This window comes from Strix uralensis, chromosome 16 (genome assembly GCF_047716275.1).
Source record: "Strix uralensis isolate ZFMK-TIS-50842 chromosome 16, bStrUra1, whole genome shotgun sequence".
NCBI classification, from domain to species: Eukaryota; Metazoa; Chordata; class Aves; order Strigiformes; family Strigidae; genus Strix; species Strix uralensis.
In genome coordinates this window covers 17,529,657-17,553,392 of record NC_133987.1, presented here as the reverse complement: position 1 = coordinate 17,553,392, position 23,736 = coordinate 17,529,657, and positions in this window count along the sequence as shown.

Below are 23,736 nucleotides of genomic sequence, written 5' to 3'. Positions count from 1 at the left end.
AAACCTGACTTGTTAGTTTAGATTCCCTTACTGAGATATAGGTCAGATTTAAATTAATAAGTGGTGACTGCAAAATCTTAATTAAAATGATACAGTTTTGTAAGCAGACAAGCACTCTTTAATTCATGTAGGGGTGGGAATATCTTCTTTCTGTTGGTAAAAACTGCTTGTAAAGGTGTTGGACCAAATTAATTCCTGTGGTTAATATTAGTGACTTAATTAAATTACAAAAAATTATAAATCTGACCCTTCAGACACAACTACTTTCAATTATTTAAGGAAAAATTACTTTTTTGGGGTGTGTGTTTTGTTTTCTGTTTTCCCACTGAATAGCAAAAAGCTTAATAAATAATTTAAAAGAATCCTCATGTTGTTAAATTGTTTCCTTTATGTGGGGCTTGATTCTACACTGCTTTGCAGTTTTTGTGGTACGCTAGCAGGGTGAATTGAAAATGGCTCGGAATTACATTTTTAAGAACACAGTGCCTTTTCCTACCCATTTGCCATTCGCACAGCACCGGCATAAAGTCTGAAATAGTGTGATGACAGTGTGGGATGAGATCCTCAGGCAATCTGATCTCCTCACGCTAGAAACCTGAGAAATTGTGCTGAAGACGTTAATGCCACGCCATTGCAATTGAGAGGTGTGTTTTGGCCTACTTTGCATAGGTGTGATGGTCTGGTTATACAATATACTGAGGGCAATAGATAAACAGCACCACAGCTTTGGGGGTTTGCTTATGCTCTACTAGAAGTCTAGTTTGCACCAGTTCCTGAGTCACCTTCAGAAGTACTGTACTGAATATAAAAATTATTGCTAATCTCCATACAGTTCTCTAGCAGGCAGAAGCAATAAAACTCGGGTTGTTATTCCTCCCCCCACCCTCTTTTTTTTTTTTCCCCTTTTTTTCCTTTGTCCTCTGCAGAGCTGCTTAGAAGTACAGCTGGGAAATAATATAACGTCTGGTCTAAGAATATATTGTGGAATCTACTTTTTATCCCGAGAAGACTTTTTTTATTTCTTTGCAATAACTTCCGTGGTAGGCACAGTCTAGATTCATTAAGGGCACGCAGAGGAAGGGGATTGTGTGAGCCCCTAGCATGACTCTTGCTATTCTTTTGTCTCTTTCTCTCGCCCTAAATAAGTATAAACAACATGTAGACAAGACAAAACCTCAGCAGTGAACAAAAGCTGCCTCCATGTTATCCATCAGTATTATTTAAGTAGGACATGCTGGGCTGTTCATGATACACTCATACTGTAAGTGATAAGCTATAACGTATGGTATTCATTTACTTCTCCATTTCAACAGTAATATAGCGAAGACAATAAATTTTCCTGTTTGTTCTCTGACCCACTGTTCTTGGGTTAAGCAGCATGTTTTGTCTACATTTGTCAGTTGTTACAAGCTTCTAGCTGCTGTGGACTAGGGTATTGATGAACCCTGGAAAATGGAGCCTTGAATAATGTATAAAGCATTAAACATGCAACCATTTCACTGCAAAAAAGGGGGGAAAAGGGTATTATATGTTTTCTCTGTTGTAGCTCCTTCATTTACAAAACATATTTGTCAAGTCTTTTGCTAAGAATAATGCCAGGATGCAGTTTCCCATCATTCTTGTTAATGGGACTGTCTTAGTGTTACAGTAAACAACCATAAGTCTTGTGTCTCAGCCATTGTGCAGCATGCTTAGTTTTTTCAGCTTCCAATTAAGGGTATTTTAAATTTGCTGTCTACGGTCATAGGAGTGGTTGTGCGGTTTTTGGTCTTACATCAGGAGAGGGGCACTAAGAAAAAGGTATTTTAAAAGGAAACAGTGTACTCGCTGGATTGCTGTGTGACTGAAGTACGTATATTATTGCGTTCTTTAAAAGCTCAGAACTTATTCCTACCTGTTATAGCGATTTATTACTAAAAAAGCAGTACTGATTCATGCGTTTTGCTGAATGACTTTACATGATAAACCATCAATATATATTTACATTAGGAAATGGAACTTTCTATCATATTTGTGAGACCGGAGTCCAAGATTTCAATGGCTGTGAGTCAATGCAGCTGCATTAGCTTCGGTGGAATGGGGCTGATTTATATCAACTGAAGCTCTGGTTTGTTAAATTCTTCCTCTGTTGGAAGCATGTATCGGAGCAGTGGAAAATTGCTGGATTTGATTTAGCCCCTATTTGACATGCCACAGAATTCACCATTGCACTGGGAAATTTCAGTAAACATGAGAAGATTTTATTGACGTGGAGTTTGAATTACCCTCTGATCCTGGCCAGGGTTGAGACATTTTGGTGTGAAGATGACAGTGGCGGTGCTTCCATTTGTCCAGTATCAGTTTCTTAGGTAAATGAGAAATGTGATGTGTAGAGCTGACAGTCTGTTTCCAGAAGGACTAAAGTCATGTGCAAATTCAAGGATCTCATTTAAAAAGAGGAAAATTGCTTCCTGCATATAGGTGTGAGTTTTCTAACGTTAAGCATTTCGTGATTTAATATGGTTACCTCTATAAACTAAGAATACTGTTTTATCTTGCCACATGTAGGTTTCTGCACATAAATCCCATACAGAGAGATCTGGGTGCACTGAGACAAGAATACGAGAATATAGCCCATCAATTTCCTTGAGCCCGATAGTCCTGAAAGCCTAAAGTACTGTACAGAGGTGCAGAGCCCATGCACGCACAGAGACATAGCTGCAAGACTCCCATTAACTTTAACAAAATCGCACAGCTAAATCCCTGCACGTTGTACTAAATATTTGCCCCTATGTGTGTTTCTCTTCAGCAAATTATTTGTCAACAGATTCATAGAAATGTTTATGACACAAGGAGAGGAATGTGCGTGTAACTGAAGGCAGAAATATAAAATGTATAGGATGGGAATCCTCTTTCCTGCTTTTCTTGGAGGTCTTCGCTATCCTACAGATGTGATAAGGAAACGGCCAACAGCCAGTGGAGCACAATATCTGCTTCATATAGACAGCTGATGGGATTGGTATACAAATTATTTTGGCACGGTTATTCATCAAAAACCCAGAAGGTGTTATTAAAATGTTTATACAGTAAATTGATATATATATACCATGTACTACTAGTGAATGATTTCAGTTAAACAGGATCAATATGATTGCTCCTAAAGGTGAATATAATAGCTTTGGAGTGAGAGGTTTTATTGAGCTTTTAGGATAATTTTTTAGGTTTTTTTGATTAAGAAAAATTATTTTCTAAAGCTAAGGAGTTTTCTTTTCCTTGCTGTTGAACACATAGCTTTCTGATTGTCATGCTGGGGAATATCCCCAGTGGTAACTTCACAAAGCTCTTTGTGGTTATTGGTATTGTTTATCAGCATTTGAAGAGATGAGCTCTCTGGTTTTTGATGCCTATAGGCTCTTCCATTTAGAATTAGTTGTCTGAGGCTTCCTTCTCCTCCGCACGTGCACTAAGGGTGATTTCATTGTTCCTAGCAGGAGTGCAGGTTTATGGTACTTCAGCATGTGGGTATCTATGAAAGGCTGATGTTTAACCTCATGACTTCATTACCAGACTCCATCATACCTAGTATCTCAGGATATTGTCAGTCTGTGATTTTGAATCTCTGGCATTACTTTCAGTTTTTGATTTACCGACTATGTTCTTAACGTGAACCTTGCTAGTCTAATTCTCATCAGTGCTGCTGTCCGCAATTCATCTTCTGAAGAAAATTATGGATCCACTGAAAAGCAGGAGGAGATATATAATTCAAGAAGTTTTCAAGATTCATTTTCGGGAAGATGAAGTGCTGGCCACATTATATGCTGAGTCGGGTTCTTTGAACAGTAACAATGCCACCTGCAGCACTAAACATGTATTATGAATAAATGTTTTATTGCAAACAAACCAGGAAAAGAAATGGTCAATCACTGTTGTCGTGTCTTTCCCAGTAGAATAAAGATTCTTCTTTTGCTGCTGTAATGACTTCTGTGAAAAAGCACACACTAATGTAGAACTAGGTTCCATTTACGTGACTCTTGCCCATTTACAATAGGTAGCACAGTTCATGCATTTCTAGAAGAGATAAATAGAAAATACCTAAATACAATCCTGTAAAAGAGTAGAAAGCACATTTGCACTGCTGCAGTATGCGTGATTCAAGTGGTACATTCTCCAGAGGGTATATATGAGGGTACCAGTAGGTGCTGCTACTATCAATAACACTGGAATAACGTGTTCTGTTCTCCATCCTACCATGTAATTAAATTAATAGTAGCCCAGCTTTACATCATTGATGTTGTGCAGTAAAACAGAATATGACGGAAGAAATGGTGAGCATTTAATGTCAAGCAAGAAGCTATGGCTAGATGACAATGCTGGATGGAGAAATAACAGGCTGAATTCTGGAATTGTTTTATACATTAGGTTATTGAAACTATTCCTGGCGGAACCCGAAGAACAATTTGGCCTAGGGTACAACACTTGGAAAACTGAACATTTATACTACTTTCCTGCCACTTTATGTCTATGTTACTCCACCTGTTTCAAGACGCTGTATTGATGTAAATCAGGAGTGGAAAAATAACTAGAACAGGGGTGCTAATCCTGCTTCTCTGAAGTCAACAGGAACATTGCCAGTTTAATCCTGGTTGGATCAAGCAGAATAAAAACTGAGATTAGTATATGGTATGACTTGCGTAAAAAGGTTACCTGAAAACACTTTTTTGATGCTGTAATAGAATGAAAAGCTAAGAATTTCACATTAAAGCATCAAAAAATACTGTTCTTTTCAACAACTGCCTTCTAAAACCAACTGGCTTTCCAGCTCTGTGAGCTACTGAATAACTTGTAATGGGTAAGATACCTAATAATCTTTTTCTTCCCCTTCACAAATTGCCTGGCAACACTTTAAGAGGCTTTCAAATGGTCTCCTGGATAAGAATTATTTTGCTGCTCTGCTTTTTCTGACCTGTGGCTTGTCTATATATCGTGCGTGAATACTCGGTGGAACACTGAGTGGAGTTTGGAAGGGCTTTGGGAACAGGAACCAAATGTCTTCTGTAGAGGAGAGGCTTGGCAAACGAACCACTCTTAGGAAATTCAAAAGTCTGAGCTAGATCTGCAAATTGTTAAATTAATTATTAAATTACTAAACCCTTTGGGGTGGGTTTCTTGCAGAGTTACTTTATGTTTTAAGGTAAACTCTTAAGTTTTGCGAATTTTAGCCATCTTAACTGAAATACAGAATCTAAGTCAGTTCAGCAAGTTTGTTGTTCATTTTTCCATTCCCGTTCTCGTCATTCTGACCTTTACATATATTTTCTTTCTTTCTTTCTATGAAATTTTGGGGTTATTGTAACTGTATGTCCTCTACAAAAAATGACAACAAAATCCTTTGTGAACTTCATTTAGGGGCTGGTATTTCTTTCAGATTTGCTTCAGATATGATTTTTGACTTAAAATTTTTTGCTAAACGTTAACAATTTTATTCTTTCATATTGTACGTTGATGTTGTGGCCAAGCGGATTGAGAAAATTGTTATGTGATTGTGATATATATTCACGTTGAAGGTATATGTAGGTTTTTCCTTTTGCAGATGAACTTGTGCAATGTTTTTTATAAAAATTGCTAAACGTTTGAAAAATCTGATGGAATTATCATCTACCTGTAAAAATAGTTGGAAAGATAAATGAAAAGCGACTGAACCAAACAACACACAACAACTTGTGTATTAATGTAGATGAAAACGTTACTTTTCATCAAGCTTCCAAAATTTCTCTTGGGTGCTTTTCTTTTCCTCTCATGTTTGTAAAATTAATCAACCCAGAACAAAAATGATGGCTTTCGGAAAAGCGAACACTTGGTTTGTATATGACAATATACACATTCTCCCCACGTCTTTTAAGGAAGCTGATTTTTGATACAGTCGTGATTGGTTACGTCATTCACTTGAGATCAAATAAAAACATATTGATGACATGAGTAATTCTTAATTGGGCACCTTCCTCCAAAGTTCTCGTTACTTCTTATAAAGCAAAATGCAATTCTTTGTACTTTCTCATTCAAAGCTGCTAGATGAAAATGAACTTTTAGAAACAATCCAGAATCCATTTGTCAGGATAATAACAATTCTCTGTAACAATTCTTTCTGCCTCTTCTCGCTCCCCCTACCCACATTAATTATAACGCTCTAACAGAACAGAGCTTGATTCCCTTTTTTATTAAGGTTGTTTCACTCTATTATTGATTAAGCTTATTTCCCATGATAAATAACTTTCCTGTCAAAAAATGATTTATGAAAGCCAGTGGTCTTTCTTTTTCCAGTTTGCTTTTCCTGTGGTTACATATTACATATTATCTCCTGCTGACTGGTTTGGGCAGTCTTTGAATCTACAATTAGTGGTCCTCATTAAGAAAACTGAATTTCAGTGCTGTAAAAGGCTTGGAGATTTATCAGGTGGATCATTTGATTTTAAGTTAGAAACAGAAGTATCTTTCTAATGTAAGTATATAGTCTTGTGATATGCCTTTAAATCTTCAAAATGTTAATCAAGTAAGGTCACCCTGCATTGCACTTGTGGAGACCAGCTCCCTGGAAGCGGCATATGGCATACTTCATTAACTTTTTTCTATGTCTTCTGGAATATAGCAACTATTGACCACAAAGACCGAAAAAAAAAAAAAAAAAAAAAAATCTGTAATTCAAATCATACACTTCTGGAATGCTAGTAGCCCAATTTGGATGGCATTCTTTTTCCACCGTATATATTTCTATGTGTATATATAAAATGTAAAAGAGGGTCTTAGAAGACAACAGTTCTGTTTTATGCAACTCTTGAAGGGGAGTTAAGTGTGGTTTTGTTCTGATATGATTTGTTCTGTTATGTCAACAAACCTTTGTCCTCTGATTTAAGAGAAAATGTGAGGTCTTGTGAGTTCTTTTTACTAGGTGGAAAAACTGAAAAAGATACATCCTGTACAATAAACAGGTTAGATGTACCTTATATCTAACCTGTTTATTGATGAAAACTGCTCAGAGGTTTATGTCTTGACTATATCAAGAGCTGAGCACTTTTCCAGGCAGTGGTTTGTTCAAAAACGCTGTTGTGTATTTTTCTTTCATATTCTAAAACCAAAGTCTTCATCTGTGTCTGGGCTTCCTCTGCTGCTTTTTTTTAATTGCATCTGAGTTTTCTGTTTTCCATTCATGCAGTTCTAAATATCCAGTCCTATATTTTAAATAGATGTTTCAGGAAAAATAGCTCAAGTCCAAGGGGAACGTAGCTTGTCTTTTGGGTTGCGGGATGGTGACTATGTTTTGTTCTGTGCCTGGCACTGCAGAGTTCTGATCTGCAAGCAAGTTTTCTCTGCAAGAGAATAATACAAATGAACAGTCTCAAAAAAACATTCTAGAAAGGAGTGTCACTGCTTTTCAAAAATTCTGAAGAGGGCTGACTGTACAACCCCAACTTTAGTAACATTTTCACATAATTCACATTACAATTCTGTATAGATATTGCATTAGACCTAAAAAAAAAAAAAAAATTGCTCTTACGTAGCCTTGAACAGTCTCATGAAAATCCTATTGCTTATAAGTGAAAAAGCATAAAGCAAACCCTAATATTATCATTGCTTTAATTCTCAGTCTTTGTTCCTTCCAGTCGGGGCTGTTAATAGGAACTAATGGTAACTACATAATCGGGATATTTTCTTTTCTGAGTCAGTAGAAGAATTAGAGTCCTGAAAAGATAGCAGGCTGACATTTGATGTTTTTAATACCTAAAGCCAGCTTCAAAGCGAATGAGTCAATGTCACATACCTAACAAATGAGCAGAGACAAATACTTTTTACCTGTAGTAGCTCTGTCCTCAGAATTAATTTTGATAAGAAGTATTTTACAGATGTGATATTTTTTTCTCCTTGTATCCTGCTTACCTTGCAAAAAGAAAAAAAAAAAAATAGGGTCATTTTTCTTGTCTACTGTTGTGGGGCCATAATATTTCAACTCTCACAAATTTTGAAAGGACCACTTGATCCTCTGACAGGTGATAAAATCACAGGGGCCAGTAAAGGACAATGCTTTCTTGCTTTCTTTTAGAGAGTGGTTTCTCTCAACATGATACTCGCTGCTTGTGGACAGCAGGTCCCTGGATTTCTGACATCAGAGGTTGTCCTCCGTGTCAAAGGTGTTTCTATTCTCACATTTTCTGTGGTAACTGAACTCCCCAGATCTCGTCATTGTATTATCCGTGTTTGAGAGATAGGGAACTGAAGTACAGAGAGCCCAACATTACAGGTAGCCTTTAGAAAAGAGTGAGTAGGAGCTCAGTCTCAGGCTCTTATCCTGCTCTCTAACACAGCCTTGGTGGTGGGATCTTGGCTGGTCGAGGTGGTGAATGTGCTGTAACAACTCACTGATGGATACTGAGGTTAAGATCTGTGCACCAACCACCTCAATAGTCATTTTCTGGGTAACTGAATTTTGTTACGTATTAAATTAATGCATGATTGTTAAACAGCTACTCAAAACTCAAAATTTCTCAGAATGTTATCTGCAGTAATTAACCATTAAATCCAAATACAGAGCTCTGACTCTCTCAAAAGAAAATAAAGGGTCTTATCATGCCCTGAACTGCTGTGTAGCTGTTCATTATACAGAATATCCTATAGAAAGGACCTGGATGATAAAGATGCACTCATAACCCATTTGAATTAGGTAATAGTGGAATGATTATTAAGTAAACAAATCAAAGAAAACAAGTTGTATTTCAATACAATAGGCCAATGAAGTTTAAAAAAATAAGTACGTAGAGCACATTTAATTTTACCTCTTTGTTCAGGTTTAACTACTAAAGAAGTTATTTTGCCTGAACTCACTTATTCATTTTAATCCTTTCTGGTCTAGGTTCCGTAAAATCTATGTAGAAAGCTGCAAAAAGACTTGGTGAAGTCACTGGTGGTCTGGAGTGAGCTATAAATTAAACACTAAATTGTGAGATTAAAAGGACTGACTCTGTAATGTGCTTTAAGGACTTAAAGCCCAGTGAAATAGAAGACTACGTATCTTTAAGCCAGCTTGTCTCATTGCAAAGTGCTCTGGGGACTGGGAAGGTCTCAAGCACCATCTTGGATGTTCATGAGGCACATTAACTTTCCCTGGTGATCCTATGCACCATGCAGTACCTCTGGAGCTACCATCAGCATCCTGCCTACCCTGAAACTTGTGCTTGGTTGCTCTGACTGTGTCTCTTTTGGGGAAATCTTCCAGGAGTGGATCTGAAGAATTTTAAGCTTTGCACCTTTGGCAGGGCTAGGAACATTGCATACTTTGTACATGGCCAAAACAACAACCTAAGGCTGCACAGGGACAAAACCATACATGTGACTCTGGACTTGTACCTGCTACTACAGTTCTCTCACTTTCAAATTCATTACTGCTAGCTGAGAAACTTTATCACTATTTCACACTTCTAGTGAATGTGGATCTTCATCTTGTCAGTGGGTCTGTTCTTGCTCCATCCAGATCTTCACTGGGTTTATTCATTGCTCATGTGTTATAAATCATCACTTGACAGTAAAAGCATTTACGCCTCTAAGCATTCAGAATTCACCACTCTTGAAATAACCCACCATCCTTGAAATCGTGGAGACTGATAGGTCCTTTTTGTTTATTTCTTAGAAGCATAAGTAGAGAGGAATTAAATTGCTTCTGAACTTTCAATTTGAGGTAAAGCCTCAAATGATCACATTTTTAGTCACATTCTTTCTCTCTGATGGTAAGGCAGTCCATCTGGTGGGTTTCCTAGATTTTCAATTCTTAAGAGTTTCTTGGTTTCCTGGGATATGTGTTTTCTTAGATGCTGTCAACAGCACAGAGCCAAAAATCTGTATTATGCATGGCATCCACTGCCTTACCAAGGCAGAAATAAGAAAAGGACACTTATACTCTGTCATTTTGTCTTCCCAAAATTAATTTTATTTTTAAGTCATGTTTAGATCATTCTTTTTCTATTGCGCTATATTTCAGTGACGTCTGCCATAAATATCTCTCTTTGTTTTAGTAGGAGGCGTAACATCTGAGAGAGGAACTTGATATATCAGAGGCAGTGAATTGTTCTGATTTCCAGAAATAGCCATGCTAGGAAGTAATGCTCCGATTAGTTGAAGTGTCTGGCACTAGGGATTTAACCATAAAAAATGGGCAAGGAGACATCAAGAGGCTCTGCAGAGACATTGGAGATGCAGGGCGTGTACATGTTCCATAAATTTTGCAGTGAATGTGTTGAATTTAGTATTTAAAAGGATGGCTGGTTCTTCTAAAAATAAATAGGAAGATATTACCTAGGGTATCATGTGTTCTGGCCCATTACCATGCGATATACATTGATTATTATTGTTGTGCTTAATCAGTCAGATTTGCTTTGATTTTTTTTAATATCTGGGATTGATTTCATATTCATGGTATATTGTATCCGGAACCTTCTAAAATCTGATAGCCTAAAAATAAACTCTGAATTAAGACAATCATGAACAGATATCTTGCAAAAATGGTTATCACTGAGTTGTCACTTGAAAATTATTACTGTGCTCATGAAAGAGCGTCAGCCTTCTGAAACCTGTAGGTTTAGAACCTGCAGAAAACTTTCCTCCTTTTCCTTCCACAGCTCTGGGGGAAGTACAGAAGTAAGCCCAGAGCATAGATAAGTAAGAGGTGTACTGCAACAGGATGTATTTTGTCCAAACCTAAATAGGATAGACTTACCTGAGGATTACATTGTTATACTTTAAAGGGGAAAGTTACTTTACTTTGAGAATCACTCAAAGACCTATCTGCTATGTGGCAAATTGTTATCGTTCTGTTTTTATATACTTATGCTGGTTTTCCTTTAAAGTGCTTTGGCTTAATAGTACTGAACAAAATAATGTCCAAAATAAAATTCTCTAAGAGTAAATAAACGAGGCAATTCCCTACTAGGAATATTTTCAGATAAGGTAATATAACCACATTGACTCTCCAGTCATCAGGTATTTAAATAGCAAATACATGAAATGGAGGAAGAGAATTTAGTAGGAGAGTTGAATAGCCCCTTCAGATGCACTTGACAGTTTTATGATGCAGGTATTTCTTTGTGGCTATGCACAGTCTTACATGGTAAGGATTTTACAGATATTATGCTCCAAGTTTGAGCACCCTATTTGTCTCCTTGACCATACACAGCAAGGGACCCAACTCTACAAAGAGATCAGTAAGTCCTCTCCAGAATGCCTTCTCTCTCTGGGATGTGTGGGGTGCTTTATTTTCTGATATACTTAAGGGAAGTGCAGCGGTATGTTCTCATACAGTTCAGCTTCTGAAGAGCCAAACCCTTCAGGAGTTGGAAGACAATGAAACAGGTGGAAGAGAGAGTCCATAAAGAGAGGAAGTCCCCCTCTTGTCAGGGGAGCAAAAGGAGTTCCTGACAGTTTGAAAAAGATCTGTTCTTATGGAAGAACTGCTAGAAAACTCTGCTAAGCACACAGCTCTTGGAGGCTCTTTTCCTCTTCTTGGCTGCTCATGCATAAGGAAGAGTTGGATCATTGCATTCTGAAGCCATACTGCCCTGCTAGAACAGGCACCTTACATGCTACCAGAAATCAATGTAGAATTTGGCTTATATACTTGCATTGTATGGAAAAATGTTACTTTATTTCTTTTATTTTTCCTTTTCAGAAAAATTAAAAAGACCACTGAGGGAAGAAGTGAAATAAATATTGTTAGTACATAACCACAAACATGCGAATGCAGAGGCAGCAGTTCAAGAAACATGAGCTAATGATTTGTGACCTTGCTTGCTACCACTGATACACCTTTTGACTGCTACAGAATTTAGAAGTCCATTACCATCCCGGCTTGTGGTCCACAGCTGCAGAAACCATGTTTACAAACTAGCGTGAGAGAGATGTTATTTTCAAACTGTTGAAGGATTATTGTACAACCAATGACAGTGAAATGCCTACATTAGAAACCATATAAAAGCACTTGATAGTGTCCTTTCACTCAGTTTCACTAAAGTGTATTAATAAGATTATTATACTACTTGCATTCTAAAGCACAATGCCGTTATTTAATCTATAAGAGCAAAGTCTTACTGGAAAACACTGATGAAAAAGCTTTCATCCTTCTCCTGGGTTGGCAGTTTCTGCCATCAAGTTTCCATCTACCTCCAAATATGAATACCTTTGTGGGATACTGGCATTATTTTATGCCCCACCATGCCACTGGTTTGCAGATGTTTTGTGAAACAAAGTAGAGCAACTCATACTTTCCTTATTGATTGTCCCTTGGTCAGAACATTCAGCAGCAGAATCAAGTCAAGTCTCAGCTATGTAGGCAAAAGTGAATTTTGTTGCCCCACAGCCAATTACAAAAATGAGCCGATTTGCCTTCACTGTTGGTTTGGCAGCACAGGATCCTATGGTGATTAATAGATTTCAGAGATGAGACCAAGACTGGGTGAGATCACTGGCTGTTGCAGGGAATGAGTTCACCGAAGGCTGAGACATATTGCAGGGTTTTGATTAGGGAGCTAGGAATTGTCAATGAGAGGTCCAGGAGCAAAGTCTGAAGAAGCTTTAGAGGAAGGAAGAAAGAAAGAGAAGACAGATGTGGGCTAGAAATGATCAGTTGTTCTTGGCTGATTTTTGGAAGAGAGTCAGTGAGTTGCACCAGGGGACTATGAGTAGGTTTATGTCTTTTCTGTTTTCCCCATCTACTAGAGAATTAAGTCTCTATCTCCTTCTTGGGCCTTGCAGCCCCTCCTCCAACACAGACACATGTGCACAGTTAGATACCTTTCTCTGCAGCATCTTCTCCCTTGTCAATCCTCGCTCTCTTTGCTGCTGTATATGGTGTTCCCTCACATTCTAGCAAAAAAGTTCTCAGGAGCAGGCTTTAATAATCTTTCTGCTGTTTTGTGAAAGACTGTGGAGAGTGATCCAGTGCTTCATCTGATTCACGTCTGCCTTGAGTAGAGGAAAGATGTAGGGCCAGGGTACAAAGCTCTGTAGGGCTACAGAGGGCCTTGGCAGAAAGTCTTGTTGCTGTGCTGCCATTGGAAAGGACGCTGCAAGCACTGCTGCAACCAGGGGACCCACCCACCACAGCTGGCGGTCCCACACAGCTGGATCCTGCCTTTGGTTACAGCACTGGGCAGAACAAGTGGAAGAGAGGGTCTGACTGTGTTAAGCAACTACCCGCTTTGCCTCTTAATGTCTAATAATTTTCAGCGATGCATATTTTTGCATAATCAAGAAGACAATATTGTCATGAGGTTGAACTAATATAGTTTCATAGCACCAAGACCACTGTATCTAATACTACCATGGAAGCCCTTAGCAGCAGTGGGACCTCATATTGCTAACCAATCTTATAGTTTAGTTATGAGATTTCAGCTCATTTTGATTTACTTTTAGGCAACATAACTTGAGTTGCATGTCAAGTGAATCTCATTAAAGCTTTTCAAGTGCTTTCAGATCACTTGGATGGAAGATACTAGGGAGATACTATTCTATGCAGGCATAACCGTTCATTTAACAAGCATACTTTTAGCTACTTTTTACAATTAAGTAGATGTTTTATATTTCTTTATATTGTTGTAATTTATTTCCATTTGTATTTAGAAAGGAAAGTTGTAAAGTCATTTTTTGGTATTTTCTCAAAGTTTTTCAGACAGGTTTGCTGATCTCCTTTTAAATTTCTATTGACTCAACAATGTTTATGTGAGCCTCCTTAACATGTATAAACAATCAGGATGAATGAGAAATTGTGCTTAATCAATTCTGTAGTGAGGTGGTTTGCAGTTCTTAGTGTGTAATTTGCTCTAGATTGAAGTGACACTCATTATTGATTTGTTTGCAACAAGGCAAGTAATAAGGCTACATCCATGTTTTAAGTAAAACTTAAATTTATAGGTACTTTTATCCAGGAGCTTAACGGTTCCCTCCCCATTCCCACTCCAAAGAGTGCAGTCTAATTAGCATCGACAATCTGGCTATGACTAAAGTGTTTCCTTTAACAAAAGTTTTTAGGAAGTGCTCTAAAATTATCAAAAAGGAGGTCAAGCAATGGCTTTATAACACTTCACTGAGCCCTTCTGTGTGGCAATATACATTTTTCATCCTTAGGTTAAGGTTGTATTAATAAAGAAGAGGTCTGCTGCACATTATGCATCTCCTGATCTCGGCTATTTCACAGGAACAGTAAGCTATGAAACTTCAGAGTGATTTTTTTCTATAATAATCTGCTTCTGTTCCTACTGATGAGGATCCAGTGCTCCTCTTTCTGACCTTCCATGTTCACCAGCCAATCAAGCCTGAACAGTTTCAGCAGTGTTAAACTTCACAGCTATTTCTGTTACTCTGAGGTCTGTCCCCATCGATTTTTAAAAAGTCAGTATGCCAGGAATTCATGTCAGATGTCAGCAAGCTTCAGAGTCACCAACGATAACCTGCTGTCTCAGCACATCATAGCAGAACAGAGCATTCATGTTGTTCTGTTCCTGATTGTCTAGTGAATTGGGAAAACATTGTGCAAAATACAGCAGCTTCACTGGTGGGAAAAATTGCTGAACAGCACCTGCATAGTAAAGCAAGACCATCTGCTTATTTTCCCTACCCCCTATTCTGTATCTTGGTATCTGTCTCATTTTTGTGAGACAGGATCATGCAGCTGTTTCGATGAGAATGTATAGGTATCTATGTAAGGAAGAGAGAAAAGAGAAATCAAGAGCTGGACGGTGTGTTCATACAACATGGAATTTCCCCACGGAACTGACTGCTACAAGATACCAGCAAGGACAGGAATTCACCAGTGCTCATTAAGCTGACTGGGCTATTTATCAAGGAAATGTACACATTTATGATTTTGTGTAGTTTTAAATCCATATACTTTAATCAGAAAGGGTTGACAGAATGTAAACTCTTCTTTCAGACCATAAATCTTTTTGCTAAGGGAGACGGGAAGAGATACTTCCTATTATCCATATTTATTTTTGTTCCTCTGTGTGTGGCAGTTTTTATGTTTTCTTGTATAGCATATAGCAGTGATTGCTGTCACAACCTCTATATTAGATCAGATAAGTTTATTCCAGGTTAGTAATTTTTACACTCTAATACAAGTACTGTCCTTGGACAGTGAGAACACCTGAATTTTCTTTTTATTATATGACACCTAAGAAAGCAACACTACACTAAAATTTAGCAACTTCTGCTGTTGTGGGAGCAATTGTGCTCTTCCTTACCTGAGGTTTCATAAACCTATTCACTGTAACATTCTGGTTAAACTGAAGACAGCTTGTATTGATTTTTTTTCTTCCTTTTCTCCTCCTTTTTTTTTTTTTTTATTCCATTTCTTGTGCTTATCCATGTGGAGGACAAAGAGAGTATCTAACTAAGTATTTTTCCCTTAATCAGGCTGCGAGAAAAGGAGGGTTTCAAGGTCAGTTACAGTGCAAGATGCCTTTTATGACCTCCATCATCCTGTCTATTTCTTCTGCCTTAAGAAGAGAGGGGTTTTTTTCCATGACACCAATTACAATACACTCTCTCACACAGGATTTTTCCATTCGGGCTTGTATTTGCTCTCACAGTGAAGTCCCAGATCTCCCCCAGTGTTGTTTTCGTGATGTGAGCTTCTGACCTTTGGGAAACTATCCTGAACTTCATGAATTCCTTCATCCCTCACTTCACTTATTACAGCTGGTGGTTACTATTTGTCTTATGCTGTGTTAGCAAAACACTGTACAGATGGGGAATATAGATTTCTTCGCTGAGACTAAATTGGCAAAATATATAATGCAGTATCAATTGCCCTTGGTGCCCCAAATTCCTGCCTTTGTTAACTAGGCTGCGGCAACTGTTGAAGTTAATCTATCCACTGGCTGGGGAAAGAATGTCAGAGAAAGTGAAAGTGCCTGTCCCAGGTTTTGTCCAATTTATCCTTTATTTATATGGTGTAGTTTTTGACTGCAGTGTTTTGACTGCAGATGCTTGTGTACTTTAAAGCAGTTATGGTCATAAATCCCTCACCATGTAAGATAGTACTGTATTCATCATTTACATGGAAACATTGAAGCATGGTGAAGTTGCATGATTTGTGAGGTTTTCCATGACAGAGGTAGGTGAATCCCGACTTTTTGACCAATCTGGTGCTCTAACCTCAGTTTTTCTTAATTTGGGACAGAAATATGCATTTACTTTGAAAGCTGTTGAAGTACTTCAGGACATGCCTGCTTTGTGTCTGTGTGTTCAACGGAGGTTAACACACAGCTTGTTGAATAGAGCTTCTTAATTTGCCCAATTACTGAAGGTGGTAGGCTTGATTGCCTCAAGCTGGGGGGATGATAACTTCCAGGTGAGGGTATTGTATAGAGGAGGTGTTGTGTCTGTGTTTCAAAACCCCATCTTTATCTGTACAAGACAGAAGAAGATGTTGAAACATTCAGAGTTTGTTTATATGAATTCTACTTTATGGGGGAAAAAAAAAAAGACAAAAAAATCTTCCTGGATTTGTGATAAGCAAAGCAATTGCCACTACACAGAAACATGAATTGTGATGGAAATAGCAAGGCTTACTGATTTTTTGTACTTTATACGTTGTCATCTCCATCTATACCTTAATGAGTTACTTTATCCACTGGTTATCCTCTTCTTCCAAATTCAGCTTTGAGGTGGTATCTCTGCTTATCTTTGTGTGTCTTTATCATAGGAGTCTCTTGACAGCATGGTTAGAACTGGTTCAAGTTTACTTGCTGAGTTTAATACTTTGGTGCATGTCCAGTGACATTTCAGCTTACTTAGACACCAACAATCATCAATGCAGTCTCTCCCCCCACCCTTTCTTTCTGCATTTCAGAAATTTTATCTTTACCAAGTTTTAGAAATTGTATATTGTGCAGGGTTTTTGTAGGAATTGAAGTGTTTAGCAGTTATACATACAGCAATGTAATATAGCTATACCATATGCCATGAATGATCAGTTCAATATATCAAACATCATTTTTTGTGCATATGTTTAAACTAAAGCTCTGACTGACACAATCGTTGTACATGACGCGAGAAAAATGAGGTGGGATCGGTAATATGTGGAGCTTGGCCCTATGGTAGTACATTGCTTGCTTTCCTCTTTTTCACAGATTTGATGGGTTTGACTGGTGTTTCACTCTGGTTCAGCTGTTGAAATTACATCTAAAAAGCTGTGCTCCCTTCCCTCTCTTCCAGCAGCTGGGATACCTGTTTGAGGCCACCCTCTTCCTGTCTGAAGCACAGAGTCAGAAATGCCCACCTGTTAAGAGAGGATGCAGTCCCTAGGTGCTCTTGGGCCCCCTCCTGGAGACCAGCCCACATCTTATTCACAAGATGTCTCTACTCATGAGCAGTTACATCTTGTCTTCCTCTAGCTCTGGCTTGAAGGGTTGCCTGTATAACTTATATGTCTTGCTTAAGAGCTACTGCCCTTGTTAGAGTCCTACACAACACCTGAAAGCCTTACACACCTGAAGTGTATTAGTTGATGCAGCTGTGGAGGATCAGGAAGAATGCTGCTTGAAGGAGGAGCTTCTACCATAGGAAGTGATAACTGTTAGCACTGGTGCTGAGTTTTTTCTCGCTTATGTGCTATGAATGCTGAGAAAGTGTCTCCAAGGTAAGCAAATTTTGGTGGTGGTGGTTGTCCTTTATAAAATAGCTGAGCCCTAAGACTACAGCGTGGAATGAGAAAAGGGCCTATGTGGTAGTGAAAATTATAAAAGGCCTTCACTGCCACAAGAGCAAATGATTAGAATGTATGGTGAGAGATAGCAGATGGATATCAGTCAATTGCAGCAGCAAAAAGGAACGGAGAGACGTTTTTGTTTAGTGTGCTAAACAACATCTTGCCTTTGCTTTTGTAGGGCTGTTAATCCAGTATACACCAAAGAGGTTTTGCTGTCTAATTTCAGGAGGTGCACAAACTCTTTTTCCCACAACAGTCAAAGGCACTTAAACGAGAGTTAGAGTCATCATTAATGCTGCCTCAAGAGTTAGCTTGTTGACCTGATGAAGGGTGCGGTGGTCTGAGCCCACAGGTACAGGTTTGGGTACCAGCAGTGTATCGTCACGCTTGGCGCTTTGCAGAGCAGAACCTGTCCGTTGCTCAGCTGTCTCTTGTGACCAGAGGAGCTTTGCTGTGTCACAGGACAGGTCCATGGGGCTTGTGAGTGAGGAGGGAGGTGCGGGTTATTTATTCTTTTGGGTCTCTGAGATGGCTGTGTGCTCTACCCCAATTCTGAAATGTTGCCGAAAGAGAGACTGAATTTACAGTGAGAGGGAGGAGAAGGGAAGTGGTGGCAGGGCAGAGACAGATGAAGTGAATATGAGGATAGAAGAAGGTAGTTTTTAAACCTTTCCAAAGACAAATCAACAGATTTACCTTAGGATGAAAGTGAATTTAGACTTACAATCTTTCACCCTGTGCAACATTCTGCAACTACAATTCAAGGCCTATTACTGCCATGATGATCAGAGTAAGACAGCATTTAACGGGATATAGCTCTGCTTCTTAGATAGCTGGTGGGTATCTGTAATAGTTACAATCTTTACACCACTCAGGTCTAAATTCTGAAGTGAGTTTAAGAAATTATAGATTTCCTTTTTCATCATTTACCGATTTCAGGAAAAATAAATAATATTTTTTAAAAGTCTACTGCATTGCACCAATGTGAACTATCCAGAGATAACAAAGATTAGCAAGTTCAGAATTAACCATGGGATATTAGAGTAAATTCTTTTCTCAGGGCACATACCGTTAAGGGGAATTATAGACAGTCATTGAAAGAATAGTCTCTGTTGTTTCCAAGTTACACAGTTAGCTCCGGTTACTGCAGCGTGCTCTGCAGTGCACTTTGCAAAAAATTATGTCCTCTGGTGAGGTAAGAAAGGACCGTTGCATTATGTTGGTTATTAAGTATTTATTGTTTCTTTATTCCCCATAGTTTGCAGCCCCAGCAATAGTTGAACGTTAGTTTACAAAGAGGCTGACTGCCCCAAAGCTCTCACTTACACAGCTGTGCAAAATGAGAAAGAATAAAGAAGTTTTCTTCAAAGGCACCCCGTCCTGGAGCTGCTCAGAATCAAAAGCACAGCTCTCCAAGAACTGTGTGGCTTGTCCTATAGCGTGGGGCAGTCAAGACAGACACCAGGGTCTCGCTGCTGCTGCTTTGAATGTTTGGTTCTCTAAAAGGGGTATTGCTTGTGCACAAATTGCAGCAGGATGACGCTTCGTGGTGTGATTAAATAGCGCAGCCTGGCTCTCAGGATTGTGCCAGGAGTCATCTCCCACCAGAACCACAGAGCATAAATAAAACTTGAGAGCCCTCATATTCAGCCTTGCCCTTTCCTGCATCTGCTTATTAAGGGGTTCAGTAAAATTGCTGTGGTCTCCTGGGAGTGCAAGACAGGGTCTCTGTTGCTATTTGTGGAGGGAGTTTCTTCTGCTGCTTGAAAGCTTTAGAACCGGTTTTCTTAAAAAAAGAAAAAAAGCTCCTTACCATCTGGCCGTAACCTTGTACAATATGTTACATTTCAAACTGTAAGAAATTTTTTATGATCAGGTTTTAATTTGTCAACCGCTTACAGATCTTTAAGTTAAAAATGTACGGTGCAGAATAAAGTTGCTCTGTATGTTGTTTTCTAAGATGAGTGGAAGGAGAAGGGAGGAAAAAAAGACACTTGAAAGTGTTTTAATTGCACAGGGATGTCATTGCCTCTAGCAAGAGTTCTCCTGCTTCTGTCATAAATTTTTCATATTGCCTCGTGAGAGTGAAAACTGGAAACTTTACCCTCTAAGTGAAAGTCGATGAACCTCATACCAGCCTCAGATCCCAGTAGCCTTGCACTCAGGAATATTAATTTAATTAAGATCGCTACAATAAATTCTGTGAGGGAACTCTCCTGGCACCAAAGGTAACTCGTGCAAAGAAGGAAGGGAAAAAACCAGCAGCGCCAGAGCTGATGGAGGGAAATACAGTAGTACAATGTCCTCAGAACAGTTGTACACTTATCAGAAGTGACAGCTAAGAGACATGCGAGACCTCCTAAAATAGACGACAGAGGTTTTAGTTGGGAAAAAGCACACGATCACACATAGTGTAATCATTTTATTTTCACTACACTGACCTATCTGCAGTCTGAGAAAACAACACGAGATGTTTTTAAAAATTGCCACTCTCGTGGGAAGTAGAAGGACTCTTTACAGGACAGCATACATTTGGGCTGTTTCCCCCCCCCCCAGCAGTCACCTCACCTGGAAGACCTGGGAGATGTTGCTTCGCAGTGGCCTCTGCAAAGGGAGATAGTGAGCTCCTTTCACTCTGCAATGTTTATGGAGACAAGGGAGACAGAGCTAAAAGCCAGGGGCCCATAGTCCTCTGAGACTTTGGACTAGACATTTTTATTTCCTCTGTTAGATTAGAGAGGTAGGATTAATTATTATAGGGTGTGGTTGACCTGATTTACCCCGGTGTTAGACAGGAGTTGTGCCATTGCAGTGGATGGTACTGCATCTTTAAAATCATACAGCTGAAATCAGCTGGAGGTCCAGGAGGGGTAATGAGCAGATACCACATGCCAATTACTCCTTTTTTTTTTTTTTTTTTTTTTTTCCTGAAAATGGAAGCTGGGCCACAGAATCAATGCTACAAAAGATACCAGGATTCTGCAAAATTCTGAGGAAAATGATATCCCAAAGTCAAACTATTTCACATTGTTGGTTATAAAACTAAAACAGAGGTCCCTGGGAAGTTCAATCTGAAATGATAGGCTTAATAATTGGGCTTATTATATGGCTTTTAAATGCTGAAAGTTGCTTAAGAGAGCCTCTGTTTCAGGGGGACGTGTGTGTGTGTCACCTCAAAGGGAGGTATGAGATTGATGGTTTCAGTCTCTAATTCTAAACCCAGGGCTATATAAGTAGTTACTGTTTTATTTTCTCAGAAACTTTTAAAGTATTTTCTTTCTTATAAAATTTGAGTGTTTGGTATTATAAGAAGAACAAACCAAGAACGATGTTTTTCTTTGCCCCCCAGGGCAGAATCTTTTCTTATAAATCACTTGCTATCTAAAATTATAGGAATGGCATTATTTGCTAACATCTTCCATGCCCAGGCACACAGCTCAGCACCCTGCTTGAGCTCGGCTGCTCTTAACATCATCTAGTTTGACTCCTGGTTGGTCACAGAATCACAGAATCATCTAGGTTGGAAAAGACCTTGGAGATCATCTAGTCCAACCATTAACCTAACAATGACAGTTCCCAACTACACCATATCCCTCAGCGCTATGTCAACTCGACCCTTAAACATCTCCAGGGATGGGGACTCCACCACTGCCCTGGGCAGCCCATTCCAACGCCCAACAACCCCTTCTGCAAAGAAATCCTTCCTAAGAGCCAGTCTGACCCTGCCCTGGTGCAGCTTGAGGCCATTCCCTCTTGGCCTGCCGCTGGGTCCTTGGCTCAAGAGACTCATCCCCCCTCTCTGCACCCTCCTTTCAGGGAGTTGTAGAGGGCCATGAGGTCTCCCCTCAGCCTCCTCTTCTCCAGACTAAACCCCCCCAGTTCCCTCAGCCGCTCCCCATCAGACCTGTGCTCCAGACCCTTCACCAGCTCCGTTGCCCTTCTCTGGACACGCTCGAGTCATTCAATGGCCTTTTTGTAGTGAGGGGCCCAAAACTGAACCCACTCATCGAGGGGCGGCCTCACCAGTGCCGAGCACAGGGGTAAGATCCCTTCCCTGTCCCTGCTGGCCACGCTATTGCTGATACAAGCCAGGATGCCATTGGCCTTCTTGGCTACCTGGGCACACTGCTGGCTCATGCTCAGTCAAACATGAGGTCCTTTTAATTTTTTCTAATATTTTGATAGTTTCATTTTCTTCAGTAAGGATACTGATGATATGATGTACTCTCTAGAAAAAATAAAGGTATCAGTCAGGCCCGTGATGATTCCTAGAACGAATTGTCTCCAGTGGACATAACCACACACTTGGCAGGAAGGAGCCATAGCATGTGCTCTGAAGAGGGGTGAGTCTGGTGAGATAGGCAGATATGATTTCAAGCTGCAGGCCACCTGTGAGGTGGAAAGGACTACAGAATTTAATAGATAAAGTCTACGTTTTATTTCATAAAATGTTCCTTGAACATGATTTGTATTTTATTCATGAGATTTAAAAATTGAGTTGAACAGCTAAGCTGACAGAGACCACACAATGGCTATGGGGGTACTAAAAGTAAAGTAGCAAGAAGTAGAAAATAGTCAGTTGTGTGTCTCTTTTTTTTTTTTTTTATTTTAAATTAAGTAAGATTGGATGTAGCATGATTTTTTTTTTTTCTTGCCTATTCCTCTATCTGCCCTTTGCTAAATGGCATGGTTCAGTAAGATGCAAAGATTGGTGTTACTGCAGGCACTGTAGAGCCCTTAACTACAGTATCTGTTCCTCATATTCCTTCAGGGTTTATTTGCAAAAGGGCAACATAGCCAAATGTGGTATTTAGGTTCTGGTTCCTATTAGAAGAAAACAAATGCAGTGCTACAGGAAGGCTCCCTTCTTTTAAGGCAACCTGTGGCTACTTTAACAAGTAAAATAAAAGTTCTTTCCTGGTTTTTAGATTTTATGCATGAAGATATCAGGCAGGAACTATAGAGAGAAAAGACAAAAGTAAACATTTTCCTGGGTAATCTTGCAGTCGCTGAATATCAACAATAAAAGCCAATGATTGCTGGCCAGTGAAGTGGCTGCCAGGTTCAAATAGAATCGTTTTCTTTTTTCAGAATCCTAGGTTTGTCTTCCAGTATCATTGGACCAATGCTTCTTATTCCTAGGAATAATGATAACTAATTCTGTTCTTATTAGTGCTGTAATAAATTTTGAACAACTCTTTGAAGCTGCATGTACGCGTACTGCCTTGGGAATGAGGTAGGCCTGATCTTGCATTCTGTTTAAGCTATAATCCTTCAAAATTCCGATTTGACATGGTTTCTTGAACTTGAGAGTCAGTCCCCACCCCTCTTTTTGTTTGGTTTCCTTAATTCAATCCATTGATGGATCGGGTCTATGTTTTTCATTCCTATTTCTTCCCTTCCCACCAAAGAGAAGGACATTCAGGTCATTCTTTTAAGGGAATGCATGCAGTGGTATTAACTGAAAAAAAACAAAGATAAAATGCAGTAAAATAACAGGGAGTTTGAACCTGTTATGGAAAAATGAGGTGTTAATCTTACCTTTTGAGGTTTTATTATTGGTATCACAGTATTGCTAATAAAGATAGGCACTTCTGAAATGGATAAAGGGGATTATGCATGACCTCAAACATTCAATATTCCGCTTCCAAAACACATCACATGGGATAACGCCTTTTTAAAAAAAAAAAAAAAGTAGTATTTATCATCAGGGCAAATACACCGTTTCTGTGAAAGGCTGTTCTGGGGGGTTCCTGGACAAGCATGAGAGAATTAGTTGTTGCAGTTGGGTATTTCTAAGCAGTTATTTCATGTTAAAGGGCTATGGTGCTTTCTCATCAAACGTGTTTGCTTTGTGCGTTCTTTGTGGCATTTACTATTATTCTGAGTATCTTAAATGTTTATGTTCAGGATCATGATCAACTGCCATTCTTCACTGCCAGTGTAGAAGCCGTTATCATTCATGTATGACTTTTCAGGAATTTTCCTATAGGCTTTTCAAGTTCAAAACTATA